At 48.6% G+C, this 10,361-nt stretch overlaps 1 non-coding gene across 1 annotated transcript; it reads left to right on the top strand.

Annotated features, from left to right (window-relative positions):
- Positions 1-8,561: 8,561 nt before the first annotated feature.
- TRNAS-UGA lies at positions 8,562-8,643 on the top strand. Its single transcript has one exon. It is a non-coding gene; the product is annotated as a tRNA-Ser (tRNA).
- Positions 8,644-10,361: the final 1,718 nt, after the last annotated feature.

The raw sequence follows: 10,361 nt of genomic DNA on the forward strand, positions 1-10,361 counted from the left end.
CTCTCTTGTGATCAGAAATGAAACTACTAATTATATAACAGTGTATATAATTTCTGCAAATTCATGGGATAGAACACAACTTCTAAATTTGTACTGTTATAAAATCAGTTTTTAAATCTGTATTTCACTGGATTGCATTTAAGCAATGAAGGACATGGAGGGGCACATAGGTGGGACGCTGGCCCAACTATTTGGGGGGCTAAAGGGGGTGGGGTTAGGGTTGGGGCTTACATCCATAATTGTCTGACAACACACAGAAAAACAATAAGTAAAAATAAAAGTCATCACAAACAAAATATAAAAAAAACAATGGACTGCATTAGGGGCTTATAGCCCATTTAGTTATGTTTAAACAAAAGAGACTCTTTTGTTTAAACATAACTAAATGGGCTGAGATCTGCATGAAACAAAATATTCATTTTTTTATTTTGACTTAAAACCTGCCTCAGAGTCAGCACTTACCTCTCAATGTGCGCTGCGTGCCACAATTTTCTTTTGAATGTATTACAGTCTTCTACCATCAAAGCGAAGGAAGTGGATGGAAACTCTTAGCCAGCCTTGCCTTCTCAGTGACGGCTCCGCCCGCACGTTCCCAACTTTGCGGAAGTTGCATCATGACGGGAGTGCCCTCGTAGGGAAGGCTGACTGGCTGAGGTTCTGAGGGCAGCAGATGAGTCAGCGCGAATAGCGATTAAGGCGGGAGCACTCAGGAGTCAGGACTCGATCATGTCGGCAGGGCAGCAGCCGCCAGCCCTGAAGGCTGAAGAGACTGAGGTGCATGGGGGAGGGAAAGAGGAGAAACGGGGCGCAGGCAGCACTGCAAAGAAGATAGAGGAGTCGGGACTGGTTGGAGGAGGAGAACGAAACGGAGAAGAATAAAGACAGAGAAACAGCTGATCCATCCTGCTCCTGTTGTTGAGAACTTGTGGCTGCTAAGCCTCCCCAAGCCTCTTATACCGAGCGCCTATGGAGGGGCATAATCGAAAGGTCTTCAAATCTGAATTTGGGCGCCCTCACAAAGTCGGCCAAAATCAGGCAGGTATAATCGGAAAATAATATGGGCGCCCTTAGACATTCCATTATCGCGGTTGAAAACACCCAAATCAGGGACGCCCAAAGTATACGAAAAATATGGCAGCTACCTGTATGTGAGAAATGCATCCTTGTTACTGTACTTTATACTTCTCAATGCTCCTTATATTTTCCCCGTACCCGGATGCCCGCAACTTCATGCACTGTACTTGCGGAACATGCAGCTATGGGAAATATAAGGAACATACATATTTTATTGTGTATATATGAAGTTCGCACACTTGATATTGATCCATATAAGGAAAACTCTGCATGTAGGCCCCGCACGCGTGACAACAGTCCATGAATGTCCATGCATCATAGCCATCCATGTATGGAGTCATTATAGATGCCAAGACGTCCACGTACTGACCTATCCATATATGGGATGGTCATCCATATATGGAGCTGTGCATAGGCGTCCATATAAGGCAATGCATGCTTTCCAACGGTTATTCATAAGTGAGAAACATGGCACTCCGGAGAGAACCACATTTTAGTGAGCAGGAGAATCTGCCTAGTGCACCTGTGCGTAAAGCACAGGAGAATTCTGTTTTGCCACCACCACCACCTGCTACCCAGGACTCTCTCCATCCAAGCCTGGGGTGAGATAAGGGACAGGTTGGAGAGGTAAATGTTTGATCACCCCCCTCCTGGGCTATCAGGGTCCCCTCCTGTAGCTACACATATAAGAGCTCCCTCAGCAATGTAAGCACAAACTGCAGTTTGTATTCAAGGGTAATCAGTGATATGTGCACATGCACATTCATTAATAGAATCTATGTACTAGAAAGCAAAAACATTTCCACGTCCCTACAATACTGCACACAAACGGTACTCCCTGTCCTCATGTCCACCTCAATAACATAATCTGTACCAATGTAATGCCCCCCCCCCCCCCCCGAATCAGTGTTGTGAGTCTCTCCTATTTGATTTTCAATTGAATTTGTGTGCTGAAGGCAAGAAGGGCCATCCCCTGACTCCTGGTGTACAAACTTATATCTTGCAGAAAATTTGGCATTTGGAGGGACCTCGAGTCCCTCTGGCGGAGGTTCCGCCACATCAAGAGGCAGAGCCCTGACATGATCAGGGAAGTGAGACGGTGTCTCAGGGCTCAACGTAAGTATTATAAACAGGGCACCTGTACTCATTTGTAAATGTATTTATTTAATAATGCAAATGTTGTGTACAATATCAGTTTCCATGTGGCTAATAGGCAACTAGTAAGTCATAACACCTCTGTCCCAGATCAAGGTCTGAGGTTGCAGCTACCCAGTGGCGTAGCAAGGGCGAGGTGGTGGGGGCGGTCCGCCCCGGATGTCAGCGGATGGGGGCGTGCTCCACTCCCGCTGCTCCCACGCTACCTTTAAAAAAAATCAGTGAAGTGGTGTGGCAGGCAGCGCCTCGCGTCTGCCCTGCTTGTAAAAGAAGTAGATCTCCTTGTCGTCGTCGGGCCTCACTGTGTCCCGCCCTCCTCTGAGGTAACTTCCTATTTCCGCGAGGGCAGGACACAGTGAGGCCCGACGACGACGAGGAGATCTACTTCTTTTACAAGCAGGGCAGACGCGAGGCGCTGCCTGCCACACCACTTCACTGATTTTTTTAAAAGTCAGGGTGGTGGCAGGAGAAGAGGGCTATCGTCTCGACGGAGCTGGTAGGCGAGGCGAGGCAGGTCGGGAATGGCGGAAGGGGATGGGGTGCCCAGATGCGAGAAGGGGGTGGGAGAGGGGTTCTCAGTTGGGAGAAGGGGGCTGGAACTGGGGTCTGAGAAGGGGCCATGCCTGGGGCTGGTGGGAAAATGGGTCTGGGGCTGAAAAGGGGGGCCCTAATGCGAGGCATGTGGATGAAGGGGGCTAGAACTTCTGGAGTGCTTCAGCTCCCTTAACACACTTGTCTCATGGTCCAGTAGAAGCCAGGTTACACATAGTTTTTGCTAGCTTCACCCGCTTCCTCAGTACTTCTATTTCACCTTCTACTGGATTCTCTTCACAAATCTATTGACCTCTTCAGGAGTCATTTGTTGGGCCTCTTCCTTCTGCCAGGCCCCAGGCCTATACTCATTCTCCTCTTCTTCCTCACTAATGTCCTCCTCGGATTCTCTGTTGCTATCTTCCTCCACCTCTGATACTGGATTTAGAGAACCGTGCTCTTGAACCAGGGCCCTGTGTCAGGTTCTGTCAGGTTCTGAGCCCGCGGGACTGGGCTCTGGAGCAAACGTGAGCCCTTGGGCTGCTGACGAGGAGCGACAGCAGCAGGCAAAACCCACCAACCAACACTGGGTAAGCACAACGGCAGGGACTGCAGGCACTGCCCAGCGAACCGGAACACCTGGACTGGAATCCCCCGGACTGGAGGACACAGGACTGGAACACTGGACTACAATCCCCCGGACTGGAACACACACCGGACCGGAACACACTGGACTGGAGCACACCAGACTGGAACACACCCCGGACCGGAACACACTGGACTGGAACCCGGACTGGACCTAGGCTTCACCTACACTTGACTGCCTTCCTCCTCGGGTTGAGCCCTCAGGTTCTGGCAGCCGGTAGGACTTACAGGAACCGCAGGAATGAAGGTCCAGGAGTGCCCCCTGGCCCCTAGGCGATGGCAAGGCAGACAGGCAGGGAATGTCCGGGTTCTGGCAGTAGGTAGGTTCAAAGCAATGGTCACAGAAGGGCTGGAAACCCACAGAGCAAGAACACAGAAGGGCAGGGAACCTACAGAGCAATAAACACAGAAGGGCTGGAAACCCACAAGCGATAAACACAGAAGGGCTGAAAACCCACAGCGCAATAAACACAGAAGGGCTGGAAACCCACAAGCGATAAACACAGAAGGGCTGAAAACCCACAGCGCAATAAACACAGAAGGGCTGGAAACCCACAAAGCGATAAACCACAGAAGGGCTGAACACCCACAGCGCAATAAACACAGAAGGGCAGGGAACCCACAGAGCAAATAACACAGAAGGGTAGGAAGCCCACAGAACAATAAACACAGAAGGGCTGAAAACCCACAGAGCAAAAGACAAGGAAAGCAAACGGTGCTAACAGCACACTAACCTCGGGACCTAAAGCACTGCGGGGGGAATGGCAATGCTAAGGCCAGGACTGTAGTCTTCAGGTGACTAATAAAGCCCATCAAGACCAGAGCCACAGCTGCAGCAATCACCTTGCAACCAAACAGAGGCTTGACACACAAAGCAGTCATTCCATAGGAAGGAACAGCGGGAGCCATCTTGGAAACTGGCAAGGAGGAAGAGGCGGCAGCCATCTTGGAAGAGGCATAGCCCACACAGGTGAGGTTCAGTAGGGCAATCAGCACACAGAGCCAGAGAGAAACTAAGACAGAGACAGACACAGAGACAAGCAGAAGCCAGCACAGCCACTGACTCCCAGAAACAGGGTAAGTATGAGGGTGGTCACGGCCACAAACGTGACACCCTGGACCTGACTTCCTGCCCCCTGTTCTTCACCCAGCTTAGAAATGTTTGGCCAGGACTTATAGTCAGGGTGAGCTGGCTCCTCAGCAAGCACTGCTGGGCTCTGGTCTTTCCTCCATCCACAGGCCTCGGCTCTCCTGGTTCTCCTTGTTTAATTCTTGGGGCTCGAGTGGAGGAAACGTCCCCTTCATGGTGTTTCTGAGCTCCAAGTCTGCTAGGCCTTTCAGCCTGGGACCCTCCTGAAGGGGGCCCCTCTCCCCTCTGCATTATTCAGCAGCCACAAGTTACAGCAGGTCTCCTTCCAGCCAGTGGCGTAGCCAGACAGCCAATTTTAGATGGGCCTGAACCCAAAGTGGGTGGGCACAATATTTTCTCTGCCCTGCCCTACCGCAAAATATAACTATATTAGCTAATAAGGATTCTCAAGCTCTGTCAGCTTTTACCAAACTTGGCAGGCAGCAGCAACATCTGTAAGCCACTTTTGCCAGCACCCTATGCATGCTTAGCTGTCGGTGACTCAAGCATGCTGTCACCGACTGCAGAGCTTAGTAGAAGGAAGTTCTGGCCATCTTTTGAGGAAGTCCTCAGCTGGGGAGGCTTGGGATCCCTACCAGCTATACAGCAAGGGTCAGAACCTGTGTTAGACATGCTAGGGCCCCCTCCCTGATCCCCTCTCCTCCCTGCTTTCCCTCCGATTTCCCAACCTGCCATTACTGTCACACCAACAGACCCTCACCAAATACAGAACAAGGGATCACATATCAGAAATAAAAATATTTAGACAAAAATTGAACTCAGAACCCCAAAAAGTTAAACTTAGCACGTACTTCAACACTGGAGAAATAAAAATAGAAATGCATTTCCTTTCTCCTGAACACGATACAAACACATTTGCTATGTAGATTTCCCAAAGCCAACATATTCCATTTAAAACATTCAAAATACATTGCTTTTTTTCTACCTTTGTGGTCTGGACATTGTATTTTTCCATCATGTTGGTTGCAGTTTCTTTTCTGCTTTCCTGTCAGTCGTCTTCTAATTCTCTTTCAAGCGGCTGCTGTCCATTTGTCTTCTTTTACCTTCACTACACCTGCTTCTGACATATTGACTGTTCTTATTTTTAGCTCTTTCCTCTCTTTTTTTCTTCTTTCTGCCTTGCTGTCAACTCAAATTTCACCCTCTCACTGTTCTCCTCCTTTTTAGTTTACAGCTACCTGTCAGATTTTCATCTTTTTCTCTCACCCACTAGCTTTTCCATTTCCCCATCTCACTCCTTTCTCAGCCCTCCATTCCCTTTCATTACCATATTTCTATCCTCTGTAATCACTATCTTTTTATTTATTTATTTATTTATTTATTTATTTATTTATTTATTTATTTATTTATTTCCTTGCCACCCTCTTCCTTTCCCTCCTGGCCTCTCCCACATGGTTCCACCATCTTCCTTCCCTCCACCCTTCTAGCCCAGCATCTGCTCCCTCTTTCTCCCCACCCCAGTCTTGTAGCCTTACATCTCTCTGCCCCTTCTCTCTTCCCTCCTGCCCTCTCCCCCATGTTCTAACATTTCTCTTTCTCTCTTCCCTCACTCCCACTGTCCGGCATCTCTCCATCACCCTTCTGCTCCTGAATCAAACATCTCCTCTTTTCTCCCGTCTCCACCTCCTGTGTTTCTCTCTCCCTCTCATTCACCCCCAGGTCCAATATATCTCCCTCTCCCACTTTATACCATTTCTCCCTCTCTTGTGCTATGGGTCCAACACTTCTGCCTCTCCCCCTCCATTGTGCCCCATCCAACATCTCTCACTTCCCCCTACAACATCTCTTCCTGCCATCCACCATCATGTACAATTTTTCACCATCTATCTTCCCATCCTCACCACCCCCTGTCCAACATTTAACATCTCTCCCTCCCCACTATCCCTATGTCCAACATTTCTCCCTCTCTTGTCCCTCTCCCCTTCCCATGCAAGATTTTTTCCTTTCTTACCCCTCTCTACCCTATGTCCCACAATTGTCTGTCTCTTGCCCCTCTCCACCTCATGCCTCCCCCCATGCAGCATCTATCTTTTGAAAGGAGACCTCCCCCCAGGCCCCAACTCTCCCTCTCTTCAATGGGGCACCACCCTTAACAGCCCCGGTATTGGAGGAAGCAGGCTGAGCTCCGATCCTGCATCTGCCTCCCTCTCTCTCATGGCAGCGCTTCCCAGACGCTGACTACCTACCGCCGACACGATCCTGCATCTACCTCCCTCTGTCTCAGCAGCAGCGGACCAGCGGTAGCGATTCATGCTGTCTCCTGCTTCGTTCTAAGCAAGAAGTGTCTCCTTTGCCGCACGCCTGTGTCCTGCCCCAGCAGAAGCAGGAAGTTGTAATAATGGGGGCGAGACACGGCAGAGGAGATGCTTCCGGGTTAGAACGAAGCAGGAGGCAGCATGATTCGCTACCGCTGGTCTGCTGCTGCTGAGACAGAGGGTAGATGCAGGATCGTGGTGGCGGTAGGTAGGCAGCATCTGGGAAGTGCTGCTGTGAGAGAGAGGGTGGCAGATGCAGGATCGGAGCTCAACCTGCTCCCTCCGCTGCCATTCTAATGAATTTGTGAAGCGCTGCTCCACTGCTGGGTGGGCCTGAACCCAAACTGGGTGGGCCTAGGCCCACCCAGGCCCACCTGTGGCTACACCCCTGACAGGAACTCGAACTAGATTGTGTAGGTAAACATCTCGCAAGCTAAGGAGCTGCAGCAATCCAGAGTCAATGGCAGGGAGACTGGCCTTTAATGGTCTTGAAAACTTGGATGCGTGAACACAAAATCTCCTCGCTGCCCACGAGGTAATCCGCAACAGCACCTGTATGCCAAGGCTGTAAGTTTTGAAAGCAGAAGGAGCAGCAGGTCATAGAGGTTAAACATGGGAAACACAGCCGCGCTCTTAGGCAGCCAGCCACTTTGAACAGCTTCGACGCATGCAAACGTGTGGAAGGTGCAGCCCAGAACACTGCCTTATTTTAGTTACATTTGTACCCCGCGCTTTCCCACTTATGGCAGGCTCATTGCGGCTTACATATACAGGTACTTATTTGTACCTGGGGCAATGGAGGGTTAAGTGACTTGCCCAGAGTCACAAGGAGCTGCCTGTGCCTGAACTGGAAATCAAACTCAGTTCCTCAGTTCCCCAGGACCAGAGTACACCACCCTAACCACTAGGCCACTCCTCCACCTTATAAACAAATGAGATGGATCACTGCCAGGAAAGAAACCACTGGAGAAACACGCAGATTCTATAAGAAAGACCAGGAAAGAGATATTACCCCTTCCCGCCGCGGGCCGTGGGACCTGCGGATATCAGAGAACACGGTATAATGGAAAGAAATTCTGTAAAGTCTTCACACTTCCAAAGGGCCTGTATACGTGAGTGAATGCTTGCATAGGAGAGGCAAGTGGAGGCTCCATTAGCTGTTGTTTCCCTTTCTTTTTTACCATCGCTAGCCCTTCTCTTTCTCGTCTTTTCCTGCCAGTTCTTGTCATTTCCAGACCGTTAGCCAGAAAAGAAGTCTGATTGGTATTGCTTGATATTATTCCTCCTGTCTAAGATCACATGGCTTTGACAGCTGATGAAATCTACCCTTTTTTTCTTCCCTAAAGTAAATGTATTGAAACATCTTTGGTATGCATATAGAGGGCGTTGAAAGAAATAAGGTGAGAGCAGGGGTAGAGTACTCTTCTTGGGAACGTCTCCATAAGTCTATAATGGTAGACGTGTGGACTTTCCAAGTCCTGGTGCAATAAATACAAGAGTGGTTATTTGCAACAAAGGTAATTCATTTCCGCTTCTACTGAAAGCAAACCCTGTAGGGCCATGTGTTCAGAATCAACCTCAGAGACGGTAAGACAGGATGAAACACAGAGTAAGAAGATAATGAGGGAGAAAGCTTTAATGAGAAGTAGCAGGCTGTGGGCATAGGCAGGACAGTTTTCCCCATGCGCAAAGGAGAAGCCTTTACTGGATCATAACCACAAGTTCCTGGAGAGTACAGTCACAGCCAGGTGGTAGTCATGGCCGAGTGGTTAAGGCGATGGACTTGAAATCCATTGGGGTCTCCCCGCGCAGGTTCAAATCCTGCTGACTACGGGGCAGCAAGGTTGTCTTACTAGTAGAGTTTTGATTTTTATACCCCCTTTCAGAGGGAAGTCTTATAGTTCATGTGGCTAACTCCCTTCACAAATCTGTAAACACTGAAGCTGCAGTCCAGCAAAGCACAAAAGGATTTCAAGCTATTTTCTAATGAGATCAGACCAAGCCAAATGGAACATCTCAACAAGTCATGCCCCATGGTAGGCTGCCACCAACCAAATCTGAAGCAAGTTCCTGTGGGAAAAAGCTTTTCAGATCATATCGCTAGTGCTTTTTCGACTGCAAAAACCTTTTCAGAAAGCACTGGCGACTAATAGAGCACACCTCAGTGCACAGGAACTCGAACTAGATTCTTTAGGTAAACATCTCGCAACCTAAGGAGCCGCAGCAATCCAGCGTCAATGGCACAGAGTCTGGCCTCATAATGGTCTTGAAAAATTGCATGCGTGAACACAAAATCTCCTCGCTGCCCAAGAGGTAATCTGCAAGAATCGCTGTAAGCCAGTACTGTACATTTTGAAAGCAGAGGGTCGTAGAAGGTACACAGCGGGAACAGAAACACGCTCTTAGGCCGTCAGTCACCTTGAACGGCATCGACGAATGCAGACCCGTGGAAGGTGCAGCCCAGGACACTGCCTTAAAAACAAATAAGATGGATCGCTGCCAGAAGAGAAACCGCTGCCAAAACAGATAAGCGCAGGTTCTGTTGCCCCATCTCCTTGCATGGCCGTGGGACCTGCTGATATCAGAAAACACGGTATACGGGAAAGAAATTCTGTAAGTTGAACCTTTAAAGTCTTCATCCTTCCAAAATGTCAATATGCATGAGTGCTTGCACAGGAGGAGGCGCCATAAATTGTCTGTTATCTTTCTTTTTTTTACCATCGGTATCCCTTCTCTTCCTTGTCTTTTATTTTCCTGCCAGATCTTACCATTTCCAGACAGTATCCATACAAGAAGGCTGATTGATATTGTTTGATTTTACTCCGCCTGCTTTATGTTTAGCTCCGCACAAAGAATAGACTAGCCTGTCCGAGATCACAGGGTGATTAAATCTATCTTTTCTTACTTGCCGAAAGTAAATGCAGTGAAAAAAATGTTTGGTCTACATAGAGAGGGCTGTGAAAGAAAAAAGTTGAGCGCGGGGGTAGAGTACACTTCTGGGGAATGTCTCTTTAAGACTATAATGGTAGACGTGTTGACATTCCAAGACCTGGTGCAATGAACAGAAGAGTGGTTATTTGCCACAAGGACAACGCATTCCTGCTTCTTTGAAAGCAACCACTCCAGGGCCCTGTGCTCAGAATCATTCTTACAGATTTGAAGACGTGAAGAAACATAGAGTCAGGAGATGATGAGGGAGAAGAAAGCTGTTAATAAGAAGTAGCAGGCTTTGGGCATAGGCATGACCGTTTTCTCCACAGGCGCGGACGAGAAGCTTTGAGAGGGTCATGACCACGAGCACCTGCAGAGAGCGGCTTCAATCAAGTGGTAGTCATGGACGAGTGGTTAAGGCAATGGACTAGAAATCCATTGGGGGTCTCCCTGTGCATTTTGGTAGAGAGGTGTGGTAGCCGTGTTAGTCCACTCTTAAAGGTTATCAATAGAAATCAAACAAAATAAAACAAGGAAAAGAAAATAAGATGATACCTTTTTTATTGGACATAACTTAATACATTTCTTGATTAGCTTTCGAAGGTTGCCCTTCTTCGTCA

Source organism: Microcaecilia unicolor, chromosome 14 (genome assembly GCF_901765095.1).
Source record: "Microcaecilia unicolor chromosome 14, aMicUni1.1, whole genome shotgun sequence".
NCBI classification, from domain to species: domain Eukaryota; kingdom Metazoa; phylum Chordata; class Amphibia; order Gymnophiona; family Siphonopidae; genus Microcaecilia; species Microcaecilia unicolor.